At 44.4% G+C, this 14,259-nt stretch overlaps 1 protein-coding gene and 1 long non-coding RNA gene across 4 annotated transcripts in view; one reads left to right on the top strand and one right to left on the bottom strand.

Moving 5' to 3' along the window:
• The window catches only part of RREB1 (ras responsive element binding protein 1), a 129,786-nt gene that overhangs the window by 28,390 nt on the left and 87,137 nt on the right, over window positions 1-14,259 (top strand). The gene's annotated exons all lie outside the window — the stretch shown is intronic.
• Window positions 5,813-13,004, bottom strand: LOC308593995. Its single transcript, XR_014011199.1, has 3 exons — window positions 12,735-13,004; window positions 11,863-12,014; window positions 5,813-6,891 (listed from the first exon to the last, which is right to left on the bottom strand). It is a non-coding gene; the product is annotated as an uncharacterized lncRNA (long non-coding RNA).

Here is a 14,259-nt window from a genome sequence, read left to right as displayed (position 1 = left end):
GAGTGAGTGTTTCACTTTTGCCTCCAACCTGTAATTTCAAAACTGATCTAGAGAGGTAAGGTGTGTTGCAGGTGTGAAGAACACCACCCATGGAATTGAATGCTACCTGTGGGCTCTTTTGCATGGTAAGAGTTGGACAATTCTGGTTTGCCAAAGATGTCTTTAAATTTTATTTTTGATTTTTGTGGAAAGCCATTGAAGAGAAAAGGTGTAGCACCTATGGTTGCCAGCTGACCAGAAAACAATAGCCTGGCCTGTTTCTATGCTTGACAGCAACCTGACCTATAAAAAAAAAATCACTTGGTTTCCCAGAACAGAGAGGAACATTGGCAGATCAAGACATTTAACCAAGGTCTGGTTAAATGGAGAAAAATAATAAAGTTGGCAACTGTAACATCACCTCTGCAGTCTTTTAAAGCATGGCTTCACACTAGATATTTTTGTGAGGTAAATATTAAAAATGACAAGAGAGCCACTTTGTGAAGGAAGAAAAGCTAAGTGCCTCTGATAATTCAGATTTGAGGAAGACTATGCCACATTGCTTGCCAATTCCCTGTCAAAATCGTGCAGTGGGTAGATGCAAGCCTTTGCAGCCAGAAGCTTGTACAACCATTTTTGGGTTGCTTAATAGAGGAGTGGAGGTGGCTGGGATGTGTTGGGGAGGCAAAGGGTTTTATAACACACACACACACACACACACACACACACACACACACACACACACACCTGCAGATGTTTATTGTTTTGTGTGCAGCAGTATCTTAACTGTGACTGGGCAGAAGCTGGGAAGGGACACCAAGGCTTCATTTAAAATGTTATTTATTAGCAAAGGGCAGCGCGGACTAAGACAGTCACCCAGGAGGGGTTGGGTGGGTGAGGCTGCTCATCTCTCTCTCTGCCCCCCAGCCCCCTGCAACTGAAAGAGTTTTGTCCTGAAAACTTGTGATGGGGAGGGAGAGAGATAAAGATAAGAGACGGATTTGTTCTGCTGCAACTGTTCTGCTTGCCTGTGTTTGTAGTGGAGGAGAGGCGTTTTTTCTGTGGGTGCGGTTTTTGAAAGCTACCGATAACTTTCACTCTTCGTTTTGTTTGAGCCTGCACCTCTGCCTGCTGCTCCTTTCTGTTTCCCTCAGCAAGATGGTCATGCTTAACCCCTTTCTTCCTTGGCAGTTGCTGAAGAAGCTCACAATCTCCTCTTCCTTCATCTTTGTGGGGGAGCTTGCTTACTCTTTGAGTTTCCGTAGGGAGAAATAATGCTGAGAGTGGAGAGTGGAAAAGGGATGAGGCCCAAAGTTGCCCCCCTTTTCTTTCTAAGTTCCTTAGAAGGTGCAGCATGTTAACATAGGAACAGCATCCTCGAGACATTTCTGCTTCCAGTCATGCGCTCTCTTTGTGCACCGTTGTTATTAAGAGAGCGACGGGTCATTGTGAACCATGTTTTATACATTTTTAACTCCTTCTTTCCTTCTCAGGCTTTGCTAAGGGGGGAGAGGAAGAACGGGATTTAGCTTTCTAGGGTTGCAATAATACAGGCAGCTAAGCAGTAGTATCTTCTGCTTTAATGCAATTAATATAAACAGGCGTTTCCTATATGTAATTGTTCTCAGGAATGTAGCCAGGGTTTCAGGGCAGAGCTGTAGCTGGCGATGAAGCACAGCGATGGTCCACTCGGAATGCTGTTTTTTCCTTAATCGTCTTGGGGTTTTGTTTCCTTCTTTTTGATCAGCTGCTGGGGTTGCCAAAGGGGAAACCAAGGGAGCATCACACAGCTTAACATCGTTTTCCAGGGCTCCTGTGTTTCTGTGTCAGATATTTTTGCATACTGGATTGCGGGTTAAATTGGTTGCTTGAACAGAATTCTGGGTGTGGAGTTCACTGCTTGCACCAGAGCTTAAAACATTAATTGATCCACACAACTTGAGCTTTGACAAGTTTGGTTGACTGTGTACAAAGAGGCACCGAGAATTTCTTTGACATTTTTATATTCCGGCTGATATGAGAAAGGACTACTAGATACTCAACTGCTGGGTGCAGAGGTGCAATGTATAGTTGTTGACATAGTCATTGTGGCTAGAGTAGCCATTGATACTTAAGAAGCCATGTTCGACCTCCACTCTTTGAGGCAGCGACCTTTGAGTAGCGCTGCACTGTTGGAAACTGAGATTTAAAATCTAGGAGCCAGATGGCATCTTAAAACTAGGTTATGGTCACCACAACACTATGCTCCCGCCCCCTTTTAATAAAAAAACCAAGATTACAAGGCAAATGGTCTATGGGGCACCGCAACACCAAAAGACCCACGCCAGCCAGCCAGATGGAGATGTTAGGCACCAAACTTGGTGACCAAACATCTCAACTTCCTCGCAAAAGGCTTTCTGCCTGTTGCAAAATGTGCCTGGCGCTCGGCTGATTTCGAACGCTGAGTTGTTGTTGGGAATCACATTTGGGGAAAATGCTGTTGCGCTAGGGTTTTGCTTGAGTTCTTCCCATGAGCATCTGCTGAACAGGATTCTTGTACTAGAAGGGCGTTTGGCCTGATCCAGCCAGACTCTGCTACTTCTCATTCCTTCTATGCAAAGTGGTGTCGCTGGGTGTCAAGCTCATAGTTCTCTCCCCGCCCCCCATAGGATATCTCTACATTTGCATCCTTATAAGCATAACAGCTATACTTTTTATGATAGGCTAAAGCGCTACTGTTTTTAACAGCTTGCTAGTTGTTTACTGTGCAGAATCATACGGCCAGTCTCTCTTTAAAAACCCAACAACTTTTTGAAATTAGCATTGTGACCTGAGTGCCCTGCTTCTGTTTGTGTATTCAGGTTGAGGTGGTGACTTTTTATAAATCGCCATTTTTGTCTGCTGAATGCAGCATTCTTTTGAGCCTGAGACCTGGGACCTGGGTCCGTGATGAGATGCCTGCATGTGCTTGCATAATTCTGCACCCAGTTTTCAGGGGGAAATAATAAACACCTTTCAGTCACAGAGACGGCAACCCTAAACATTGTCATCTGGTGGGGAAGCATTTGTAAAATTAGTGGAATAAAACATATGGATGCAAACGCCTATACATTTTATGCATTCTCTCCTTTTTCAAAGTTTGCTTTGGAGGGATGAGCTAACTGCTTTGCTTTCTCCATGAGGCAATTAAAATAATTGTCAGGCTTAACTGCGCAGCGAAGTTTGCCACCTAGTTGGGAGACTGGGCTGACCTCACAGGATTGTCTGGCTGCGGTTTCCAGCCAAAGATTCACTCTTTGAGAGAGTCTCACTTCTAGTGCTGAACTATTTTTTGACTCTCTGAATGAATGCAATATGTTAACACTCCCGTAAGCCCCAAGATTGCTTGGCTGCCCCATGCCTTGCCTGCTTCATACTGGCTGAAAAGGTACCATTGTTTGTTCTGCAAACACTGGGCAATGTTTGTTTCCAAGGTGACTGCCTTTCTGTTGCTGCTGTGTAGGGAAGAGCAGGGGAAAGTTGGTTTAAACACCTGAGAGAGCATCTTGCTTTACAAAAAAAGAAAAGGGGGGGAGAGAGGGAAAAGAGCTGCTCTTTGCAGAGTTCAGATTGAGTTTTAATCCTTATGCACGAATATGTTAACATAATTAAAAGCCTTCTTTCCATTGCCCTTCTTGATGTGTAAAGAAGAAGAATGGAAAAATTATCAGATCAAATTATGGTGATGGCTTACAATGCACCCCCCCCCCAAATCTGGGTCAGAACAATGACTGTGTGGAAGAAACCATTGAACCAGCAGCACAAAGCGATAGCTAATCTGTACAAAATGATAGCAAGCACAACGATAGCCTGGAAAATTTGGGAGAGCTCTGTTGATGTCCTGAGGAAGGTTGGCTGCTGAAGGCTGGCAGGACCAAAGTAATAGATTTTTTCTGGCACCCCCAAACCTTGGCTTTTGGTTTCTCGCTTTGCGAAACCGCATCATGCCGCCTCCGTCACAGAAACCTTGTGTTGTAATGTGCAGTGGCATAACTGCAGGCATTGAGTTTAATGGGATATTAGGTCATGCCTGTGTACCTGAGTAGGAGTCCGAGGACAGGGATGGGTAACCTGTAGCCGTCCCAGATGTTGCTGGGCTGCAACTCTGGCCATTGGCCATGCTTCTGAGGCTTATGGGAGTTGCAGTCCCAATAACATCTGGAGGGTCAGAACTTCTGCACCTTTGCCTTAGAACAGATGCCAATATGTTTCTTCTGACAGCTTTTATTTGCTAACCTTGTACACGTGTGATGTGATCTTTGGTTTCTCGGCTCCCTGCTGCTGCTCCTTTTGTTTCTGTAGGAAGCAAACTTAATGGATCCTTTCCCCAGACCCCAAGAGGCTGGTTTGGTACACATCTTAGTGTTTGGGTCAGCTGCTGTGCAGGCAGTGTAGAAATTCTTTCTTTTTTATTACTTGTTCTGATCTTTTGCTGCCTGCTCTTCTCTCCTCAGCCTTTCCCCCACTCCAAAACTACATACAATTTATTTGAAAACGGTTTGCTAAAAAGTCAAAATGAGTGCAGCTTTTTTTTAAATAAAAAAGGTCAGAGATGCTGTTAGCAGAACGTTGCCTTTTTTCCTCCCTATCAGGTTTAGTACAGTTCATGCGCAGGTTTCAGTAAACATTAACCACTTTTATCAGGGCTCGCAGTGTGTGGAATAGTTAGCAAAGAGAATGTGCTGAAAGACACCGACAAAATGAACAAGTCCAAGGTCAAAAGGATGGAAGACTTTTATTATTATTATTACTACTATTTTTTGGTTTTAAGTAAGGGGCTGGAGGGGCTGGAAAGCAAATCCATGCTCTTCCCTTCCATGCTTAAGGTGTAACTTGCAGTTAAAAAAACAGCAGAGAGAGGCCATGAAGCTTGAGCAACGGTCCAAGAAAGTTAAACTGTCGAGTCTCACACAAGTGTTCTTGTCAGGGGTGATGTTTGCAAATTCTTGTGCATCAAAAAGGTGCTTCTAAATTGTGTCCTTTGAGGGCACATTGCTGCATCAGCTTAACTGCCTGAACTTATTGCCTGACTGAAAAAAATAATAATGCCAATTTCTGGCCCTATCCTGTCTGCAGAAAGTCTTGAGCTTAGCATCTCCCACTTTGAATGGCAACAATGTTGGAGAAAAATGGTCTGGAACTGGACCTGATCTTTTCCGTTTTCAAGATGTGTATCGTTTTCAAATCTTGACATTCAAATGAATGCCCTCCCCGATAAACGTGCAGTAAATTCTAGCCGTTATTGTCTATTCTGTTCCATAACTAGAAAATTATATTGGTGAATTAATCTCCAGTCTACTCTAGACCAACAAAGCTTTGCTCCACTTTAAATGAGTAACTTAACCCAAGAGGTCTTGCCTGTAAAGTGCCATGAGGATTGAACTTTTTTGATCTCAAAAGTAAAGCACAAATTTAGGGTAAACAGATTTGCAGGTCACTTTGTTCTGTCTGAGCACGCTCTGTGGCCTTGCTGCCGTTGCGTCATGTTATTGCTCATGAATGAAACCAATCGGCACTGGCAGTGTGCAACCCTGGTTAGACCAAAGTTTGGGAGATGGTGTGTTACGTAGTTCTAATTTGAAATGTTCTGGGGCTGGCTTTGGGTTTGCTTGGATGACACGAGTTCTCAACTGCGTAACGTGATAGGCATAGCTGTCCTTGTTCAAACTGAGCAGTTGTGAGTTGTTAGTTTTGGACATGAAAATAGAAAGAGGCTTTCAAGGTAGTAAATGGGACATGGAGAGTGAGAGAGAGAGAGCTGTACCTGGTCTCTCTCACTCGTACTTTATAGATGCCTTCAAATCTCTGGCCCTAGCCCTAGGTTAAAATTCCCAGCTCTGTCATTAATCCTTCAATTGCTGTTCATAAGTTAAGAGAGTTATAAGATAGGAGGGAAGTGCAGGCTTGATGGGAAGAATTAAGGGATGCACTTGACAAACTGTTTACTTTGCACTTTGGGGATGTGGGAATCTCAGCTCGGGCAGCAGGATTGTGCCCTTAGCTGCTTTTTGCAAAATTTCTAAAGGAAAGGGGAGAAATGTTTCTTCTCATACAAAGTTAACTGTGACATACATGGAAGCACAAAGTTAACTGTGAAATAGAACTACTGAAGTACTGAGCTTGTTCAGTTCTACTGTGGCATGTATGCACACGCAAGGGTGCATGTAGTTGGTGATTAAAAATAGACTCTGTGTAGGGAAATTAGAGGAGTCTCCACATTGGAAATACTAGCTGCCTCATTCGATAAGCATTTTGCATGCCCGTGAGTCTTTAGTAAAGCCAGTCTTCTGTCATCTGGGCATATATTATACGCTGTCGGGTCTATTTCTTTCTTCTTAGTAATATCATGCCACCCATAGCTCCTAAAGGTTCAGGAGAGGCAAACGTAAGGTTGTGTGTGTGCTACACAATGTTGGAAGAACAATGCAATAGCAGGGTGTTTCAGATCCTTAACAAGTTGTTTGTATGCAGAGTTTATTTTTTTTGCAGTGGCTGAAAACCATGTTATAACAAGAAGTTTTAAAATGTTTTTTTTTTTTGGGTCTCTTATCTGTATGTGTGCATGCATTCAAATCACACCCCACCCCCTTAAAAAGAGAGAAAAGAACAGGGTGTGGAAGGAGAAAATGCAGGTGTTAGGATGGATTTAAGATGTCTAAAGTTTCTGGTACACTGAAAAGCTCTCTTTCTCCAGTGATGGATGACACCTTCTGCAGTAACAGTGCACTGCTGTCAGTCATTGGGTGCGGGGAGCAGAGCTGAACAGCTGGGTGGAGCTTGTTGATTGGTCCAGAGATGCCACATGGGGTTAGGGAGGAGGTGAGCCTCCGCAGCAGCTCCGGTTGGCTAATTTCCCTTGCTTGTACTTTGGCCTGCATCTTCATGCCTGTAGCTCTGGAAAGGGACCGAGAGGGGAGTGGAGAGAGATTACATTGAGAAGGCGGTATTGCAATTGCAGCCTTCGCATGGCTTACAAACACAGCTACCCTACTGTTTCAGATACTTAAACATTATTGACGTTTGAACAGATAAACTCGAAACCAGGAGAGAACAGGGAAGAGTTTAAAAGTTTTCTTTTGAGAGCATCAGAATCCCCAAAACGCTGGCCACACTCATGATACTTTAATTCAAACAGTATTTTTTTTTACCAAACTCCCCCTTCGATTTCTGCAGTTGCTGTGTTGCGGTGTCCATGATCTGGTGTGTTTTTGAGCTCTTTCCTGATTCGGGCAGGGCTAGTTCACTTCGACATAACAGCAAATGCTATGAAAATGAACACGCCAATCTAGCAAAAAACTAGGTTTAGAAGCGAAAATTATAATACGAGAACCCAGATTTTCAGGCTCTGTTGGTCCGCTAGGTAAGTCGCTTGTGGCGCGTGCATCTCTGCGGCTCCTTAATAGCTCGTGGGTGCAGCCCATAGTGGCAAGCAGAGCTCTGGCCCCACTCAGTCTGCATTTATTTCCTGGCACCACCCTGTTAAGGACACTGGCATTGCCCTTTGACATGCATACGTCGTTGGTGGGACTGGCATCATAAACTGTGTGGTGCCATCTAGCACATGCACCTTGGTCAGCCCCAAAGCCCTGCTCAGTGCAGCTAGAACCAGGTTGCGCCCTTAATGGCCTACCCACATGTACTTGGCTGGCGCCACTGCTAAGACTGTCAGCCCCAACTGTGGTGTATGTATATACTCTCTTTCTGTGTGTAGGGGTGCCAGTGCCATTAACAAGGCAGCACCCATGCCAAGGGGATGGATTTCTGCTTGCCGTAGCTGCCACCCAGCAGAGTTGCATTAGCTGATCTGGTTTCAGCCCTTGGCATTTCCCCCCATCGTGCTGGATGCTGGCACCATGCCAGTGTGAAGCAGCCGGATTAAGATTGTTATCTTTAAAAGTAGGAGAAATAAGTCATCTCCAAGCCTCCAGAGGATAATAAAATAGGAACCAGGCAAGCCTCTGCTCAAATCTTACCTGCTCTATAAGCTCACACGGAAACTTTAGACAAGCTGATATGTCTCAACCTCTGCCTCCAGCCTGCAGTAGGGTAGAATGCTTGTCTACCTTACAGGGCTGGTGTCAAGAATACTATGCGAAATATGCCGAGCCCTTAGAAAAACAACAACAGAGTTTTAAGTTTTGCTTGCGTGTGGTTGTCTTCTAAATGTAGTTTAGAAAAGGAGCACCGCAGCTTTTCAAACAGGTGGGGAGGAGCATCTTCCAAACCCTGACCAATCCCATCTTTAACTTTTTACTACTAACGCTGCTACTTCTTTCTCTCTCTTAATAAATATGTTCCAAAGATTTCCTTGTGCTTTTCTTATCACTAAAAGGCAATGTCCTTCCTGTCCTCTGCTTGAGTGCACCTGTTACTCCTTAAAACTAGTCCGTGGGACCAAAATGTTCTCAAAGAGTACGCGTATAGAACTTAGTAATTTGGGGGTTTGTTATCTTGTTAGAAAAAGCTGTTCATTTCCTATATGTTGCCAGGAAGAGGAGGTTCATGTTGCTGTGGAATTGACAGCCTGGCATCGTTCAGGAAAAATAGAACACATCTGAATATTCTTTTCCACATTGAAAAGGGGGACCCTGGTTTGGGGGCTGAGAGTACAAACCAGTTAAATTTGGGGTGTCTGGAGATGATGTAAGATACCTGTTGGTCTCTTCAGGGATGTTTGTGAAGGCTAGAGACACAACTTGGTTGGAAAATAAACAATTTTACTTACTGTTTCAACTCCCAATGTAACCCAGGAGAAGATTTGTGGACAAGCAATTTGCAAAATAACAGGGACACCCCCTCCCCACTCCAATGACAGCCTTGAAATACCCTTTTGGTCAATTATGAAGGTCACATGTGGACCGATCTCCTAAAATGAGACAGAACCTTGCACATATAAATGGTTTGTAATCCTTGTTTCTCCGTTCCTGTTTCTCCTCCTGCAACCCCTCGACCTCCAGCTTGCTTGATGGCTTCACATACTGATCAAACCTTGACATAACTGAGGTATTCTGAGCTCAGCTGGTTTTGTCTCAAGCGAGAGTAACAGTTAAGGTGTGGGATCTGCAAACTGCTGTTCTGCCATCTAGTCAGAAGGCATGGTCTACCTGTTGGATGTATGGACTGGGGTTCTTTATCACCCTGGTACCACTAAAGGGATACTGTTTTGTGTAAAAAGCCTCTGGCTGAATAGCTCAAAACTCCTTGAAACATTTATAAGGGGTTGGACTACAATGACAGTTAGCACCAGATGTTTCCTTTTTCTGGTGCAAGTGTGGAAATGGTGTAGCTGCTATTAGGAAAGCAAACTAGTTGCTCCTGTTTAGTTGATGAAAATGCAAAATCTGTATGTTGGAGTGTCAAAATGCCTTATTTTCCTGTTTTACTTATAAAGCGCATAATGCGTAGTCTGTCTCTCCGCGCCCCCCCCTTCACTCAGCCTCCTCTTTGCCATTCCTCCTCCCCAACCCCAGCTTTCCATATATTTTCTATTATACTGTTCATTTTGCCTTGGGGCAACCTTTTCAGTAATGAGTGACAATGCTCAACAGTAGCTCTCATTCATTTTCAGCGCCACATGTGTGTTTATTTTTAATTGATATTCTGCATATAACATTTTCTGCAGCTGAGGCATCTCCCTCCCTCCCCCTGAAACACTTTTTTTTTAAAACACTCCCTCTGAAAAGCGTCAGCAGTGGATTGTTTCATTTGCAGAACTTAAAGCCCCAGAACAGAGGCTCTTCCAGTTTTTATCAATGCCCTGTTTGTTGCTGGAAGCACAACTGTTCGATATAACTGGCTGCATCCCACTCTGCTTGGGTCCAGTTTGGTCTGCAGAAGGTCTTTTGCACAAACCAGATTTCTTGGGTGTGTTTGAAGCAACATCATTTTGTCTTCTGGCAGTTGAGTTCTTTTTTATCCCTTTCCATCTGTAAAAAGAGTAATGCACCTTTTCCTCCCCAGATGCAGTCATAATCAATCAATCAATCAATCAATCAATCAATGCAGCAGTGCAGATGAGAACTGCACAATTGTTATTTATCGGACATGCTCAGGTGATGATGGCTGTAACGTTTCTTGCTTTCTGTATATTTTGGGGCTTCTCTTAATGATCCCTTGCAGATTTGCAGAGGTCCCTCCGAATGACACATTGATTAATAATAAGCACCTGCTATGCCCCACCTTAGAGCAGAGAAGGAGCTGCCTAGCCCAACTGGCAAGATTGACAGCACTATATTTCAACCTCTCTGGCTTGGCTGTCACTGCAGGTATTGGAACATTTGCAAGAGGCACTTGAGGCTTACGATGCCAATGCTTTGGGTGGCTTTGCAGAACAGGAAACAGAACACAAGTGGAGGTAGTACAGTTATTTGGGTGGGCTGGAATTATTATTATTATTATTTTAGTTGCAAACACCATCTCCCTTACTTAATTTGGATATCCAATCAAGTAGGGGCAGTGGGGTGACTGGGAAAATTAAAAAATGGCTGTCCCATGTTGTGCTTATTCAGCTTGTGTGCATTCTTATTGATGAGAAAAGTCTTCAAACACAACCTCAGGACACTGCTTGTTTTAAAGAGCTGCATGAAGGAAGTTTCAGTATGTTCACCATCTCATACAACAACGAGAGGAGTGGTCACTATAGGAATTCCAACCCCTGCAACGATTTAAAGACTCAGAAGCCTTGTTCTCTTTTGCCTCTTTTTTGCAGAGCAGGGGTCCACAAATGTCCTTGTCACCTTGCCACTGGAAACTGTGTTGTAATTTGGTATGTGCAGCACCAGGAGAAGATATACAAAATTAAAAGATTTCCGGAATGGAAGCTGTTAGACTGTTGTAGCCAAGGCTCAAATTCAGATTGATGTGAGGAAATTATCTCGAGGGAGGGGTTCATAGGGCTACATTGACCCTGTTGGTTTTGGGGTATTGCATTGGCTCAGCACAACTTTTAAGCAGATTCTTCTTTGAAACAAGGAAATAAAATTTATTCCAAAATATTCAGGCTTATTCAAAGTAGAGCATCAGCACTTTGAGGGTACAGTGTTAAAGCAGCTGATGTATGTCTGGCCTGTTCCCGATTGTTATGCTAAGCCAAATGATGGTTCAGCTGGACCGGCTTGCGGGCTCTGGAAGAGGCAGTAATGGTCAGTTCATTCCTCCCTCCTAGTTTTGCTGCTGTGCTAAGCCAACAAACCATGACTCAGAGAATCACAGGACAAACCTTGGTTACAGCTTGCGGTTAGCGTAGAGAGAGCTAAATTGTGTGATTTAGGATTGGATCACCTGGAGCTGTCATTGTGGAACGGCAGTAAAATGTCTGCTGACCAGCAGAGCTGCTGTGATCTCCTTTCCAGGAGCTCACGCATTTGTTCCAAACCATGGTTGGGTGATGTCTGAACCACGCCACTATGAGCCTTACCATGGATCTCACTTCCAAGATTTTCAGTTCTTTTTACACACACACACACACACAGCCACAGCTCTGTCTGTCTAGGGCTTGGACTGCTGAAGCAGCGTCCTGGATCCCAAGAGACCCTTGTCGTGCTTTTCATTGAAAAAACGATAAAAGGAGCGAAAGGGCCTCAAGCAATAAATAGGTCCTTGGCAAAGCCATGCACACCTGGAGAAAGGGGTAACTTTGCAGAGCCGTGAGGCTGTGTTACTCCAGATTCTGTGTTGTAATGCTGGGAATTGTAACAAAGTGGGTCTCAGAAACTGGGCCTCAGCCTGATGGGTTTTGAATGGTACGGAGGCTTGCTTTTAGAACTTTGTGCCTAGCTTTCTGTCCAGCTCAGCTTTTGCACTGAGCATCTCTGAAGTGCATTCAAATAACGTTACTAGGCTTTGAGAAGCCTCTTTATTTCCAACCTTCCTCTTTCCTCCTTCTCTGCTCTTGGTTTTTTTTGGGTTTTTTTTTTGTTAACTGCTCCCTTGCCATGATTGATGTCAGCTGCTTAACAGCTGCTGAACATCTTCCTCTTTCCATCACTAGAATGCCCTCTTTTCTCTGCTGTTGTGTCCTGTGGTAAAGTTTAGCAGTTTCTTGTTAAGCAGGCAAACCTCTTATTTCTCCCCCTCCCCTTCCTTCCATTGACATATATACATGCATGTGCCCTTGCAATGCTAAAGGAAAGGGTGTTTGTTTTTTTACTGCATGGGAGGTGGGGTGGTTTGCAAGTTCGGACTGGCTAGACTGGTTATATTTATTTGTCGCTTACTGCAAAAAAAAAAAAAAGTCTCAAAGTGGTGTACAGTTTTAAAAAAAGCTTTACTTTGAAAAAAGGTGTTTTATTTGAGGACATTCGGTTTTCGCAGTAGGAGAGGTGGCTAAGAGGGATAAAGGAACTTATGAAAGCAAAATGCTCCGAACAATTCAGTGCTGCAAAATATAGATGCTGTATGCCTTAATAAACATTTGTGGCAGTCTGATGGGCTTCTTTTGAAATGTCACTTTAACACAGCACAGCCTCTTAGAAATGTGTGAAAGAGAGAGGAGGAAAAGGGGCTGCGGATCTCCTTGCCAAGAAAGGAAGGAGGGAGGGAAGGAAGGAAAGAAAGAGCACAGTTAAACAGTACATACCACAAAACAGGTTAGGCAGGACTCTAAATCTAGTTATGAGTCTGCTCTGAGGCATCTCCAGTAAACCTTCCTTCCTCCACCCCTTTAAACAACTACCCTCCCTCAAAAAAGGAAAAAAAAAAACCCTTTCTTTTTTGGATCTGTTATGAAATAGTTTTACAAAGGTCCTCTCTTGCCTGTGCAGGGGGTGGGCAGAGCGCGCCGGTGCTCTTGGCTGCTCCCAGCTGTTCCTTAAAGAAAGTCGATGGCGCACTTGTCGGTGCTCGTCAACCTTTGGAACAGGCAGCATTCTTTGCCGTATGTACTTTCGTGCCCTCTATGGGGTTGCCTTGTGAATGGGGCAGAGAGGAGGGGCAGCAGCAGCAGTAGGCAGGGGTGGAGCCGAGCCAGCAACTGTGGAGAGCTCTGCAGATAGCTGCTCTTTGGTACAGCAGAGTGGAACTTCCTGCTTTTGAGAGGCTTCTCAAGAACACTCGCTTCGCATTCCTGCAAGGAATGATGTGAAGCCACTTGGTGGCCGAGAAAACTCTGGATCTGAACTGAGACTTCTGCTCACCTCACCGTTGTCTTTTTTTTTGGTAACCTGTTTATGTCAGATCGTTGGATAAACATACCATATATAGCCTGGGATTCTGCTTGCTCCAGCATCCCACTGATGTAGGTTCTTCAGGAATACAAAGCATGCTTGCATCACCACCACCATCATATATTTGTACAGTGGTACCTCGGGTTAAGAACTTAATTCGTTCTGGAGGTCCGTTCTTAACCTGAAACTGTTCTTAACCTGAAGCACCACTTTAGCTAATGGGGCCTCCCCCTGCCGCCGCGCCGCCGCCTCACGATTTCTGTTCTCATCCTGAAGCAAAGTTTTTAACCTGAGGTACTATTTCTGGGTTAGCGGAGTCTGTAACCTGAAGCGCTTGTAAGCTGAAGCATCTGTAACCCGTGGTACCACAGGTCCCAGGGAGGTTTGCAGTGTAAAACCACAAAAAAATCACACAAGGTACATAATAGCAGTGTTTTTTTCTGGGGGGATGCAGGGGTACCTAAACATGTTGTGAATCTAAGTTTGGCCCCATTGAGGGGCACTATTTCAATATGAGTAGGAAAATGAGAGTACCCCTAAACATTTTTTTAGAAAAAAGCATAATAAAAAATAAAAACAAGAAGAATCCAGTAATCCCCCCCCCAACACATTTTAAAAGGGCACACACTAATGTACCCTGGACACACACTCATTGGTTTTCCAGCAAGTGGAGTTGTCAACAGTGCTTTTTAAAAGGATGCCGTGTTGCCCTAGATGTATGCTAGCACTGGGAATGCATGCTTACTGTCAAAGGTTAGCAGAGTCAGGCATCTTGATGAGGCCTGCAGACCAGCAGGTGACCCGTCACTGACTGGAGCTTCCAAAAGGCTGCTGCAGTTGCCAGAATTGTGGAGTTGACCATGAATTGTGGAGGGACCACGTGGGTCATCTTGTCCCAACCCCCTGCGATGCAGGAATCTTTGGCCCAATGTGGGGCTCAAACCCATGCCCTGAGATTAAGAGTTTCAGGCTCTTGTTGACGGAGTTGTGATCCTAAACTCTAGGTCCTCCTTCACGATACTCTCCAGATTCCTGACAATGGACAGTTTGGCAGGCAAGGCAGGCTTCCACGGCCGCTTCATCAGATCTTATCTACGCA

This window comes from Podarcis bocagei (genome assembly GCF_964188305.1).
Source record: "Podarcis bocagei genome assembly, chromosome: 8".
Classification (NCBI taxonomy): domain Eukaryota; kingdom Metazoa; phylum Chordata; class Lepidosauria; order Squamata; family Lacertidae; genus Podarcis; species Podarcis bocagei.
The sequence above is the reverse complement of the archived record's forward strand: the minus strand, read 5'-3'. Positions and strand labels throughout refer to the sequence as shown.